The sequence below is a fragment of the Nomascus leucogenys genome, chromosome 2 (genome assembly GCF_006542625.1).
Source record: "Nomascus leucogenys isolate Asia chromosome 2, Asia_NLE_v1, whole genome shotgun sequence".
Classification (NCBI taxonomy): Eukaryota; Metazoa; Chordata; class Mammalia; order Primates; family Hylobatidae; genus Nomascus; species Nomascus leucogenys.
Window position 1 is genome coordinate 96,181,016 of NC_044382.1, and position 1,755 is coordinate 96,182,770.

The 1,755-nt window shown below is 34.5% G+C and overlaps 1 pseudogene; it reads left to right on the forward strand.

The window, feature by feature from the left end:
* Nucleotides 1-696: 696 nt before the first annotated feature.
* Nucleotides 697-773, forward strand: LOC115832062 (annotated as a pseudogene).
* Nucleotides 774-1,755: the final 982 nt, after the last annotated feature.

The window sequence follows — 1,755 nt, forward strand, 5'->3', positions numbered from 1 at the left end:
AGAAGATTATCCTCACTGATGTGGGTGAACATCACCCAATCCACAAGGCTGAACGGAACAAAAAGGCAGAGGAAGAGTAAACTGGCTCTATGCTTAGACTGGGGAACCCATTTTCTCCTGCCCTCAGACATCAGTGGTCTTTGTTCTCAGGCTTTCAGACTTAGACTGGGACTTACACTATGAGCCCTCCAGTTCTCAGGCTTTCAAATTTGGAATGAAACTATATCATCAGCTTTCTGGTGTCTTCAGCTTGCAAATGGCAGATCATGAGACTTCTCAGCCTCAGTAATTGTGTGAGCCAATGCTACATAATAAATCTCCTTCTATATATTTCTATATATATATCCTATTGGTTCTGTCTCTCTGGAGAACCCTGATTAATACAGATGTGAGAGACTTGTACACTGAAAACTACAACACATTACTGAAATAAATTTAAGAATACTTAAATGAATTGAAATATATTAGTGTTAATAAATTTGAAAACTTAATGTTGCTATGATGTCATACTACCCAAATAAATTTATATATTCAATGCAATCTCTATGAAAATTCCAATGACCTATTTTTTTAAAAAGAATAAGCTAATTCTTAAACTCATATGGAATTGTGAGTGCTCCTTAATAGCCAAAACAATCTTGAAAAAGAAGAATAATGTTGGAGGACTCACATATTCTGATTTAAAAACTTTTTACAAAGACTACACTTTCAGGAATCATTTCTATAGTTCATTCCTAGAGAAATTTCTCTGAACATGTAGAGCATGAAAGACTAAATATGGAAAGGGAAGACCATTACCAGCCAGTACAAAAACACAATGAAGTACACAGACAAGTGACACAATAAAGCAACCACATAAACAAGTCTGCAAAATAACCAGCTAACATCATGACGACAGGATCAAATCCAAACATATCAATACTAACTTTAAATGTAAATGGGCTAAATGCCCCAATTAAAAAACACAGAGTGGCAAGCTGGAAAAAGAACCAAGATAAATTTATATGCTGTCTTCAAGAGACTTATCTCACATGCAATGACACACATAGGCTCAATATAAAAGGATGGAGGAAAATTTACCAAGTAAATGGACAACATAAAAAAGGAAGGGATGCAATCCTAGTTTCTGACAAAACAGACTTTAAACCAATGAATATCACAAAAGACAAAGAAGGGCATTATATAATGCTAAAGGGTTCAACTCAACGAGAAGATCTTACTATCATAAATATATATGCACCCAACACATGAGCACTCAGATTCATAAAAGCAAGTTCTTAGAGACCTTCAAACATACTTAGACTCCCACACATCAATAATGGGAGACTTTTACACCCCACTGGCAATATTAGACAGATCATCAAGACAAAAAATTAACAAAGATATTCAGGACTTGAACTTGGCAGTAGATCAAATGGACCTTACAGAAATATATAGAACTTTCCACTCCAAAACAACAGAATATACGTTCTTCTTATCACCACATGGAATTTACTCTGAAATCAGTTACATAATCAAAAGTAAAATACTGTTCAGCAAATGCAAAACAACTGAAATCATAACACACAGTCTCTCAGACCACAGCACAATCAAATGTGAAATCCAGACTAAGAAGTTTACTCAAAACCATACAATTACATGGAAATTGAATAATCTGCTCCCAAATGACTTTTGGGTAAATAATGAAAGTAAGGCAGAAATCAAGAACTTCTTTGAAACTAATGAGAACAAAGATAGAGCATACCAGAATCTCTA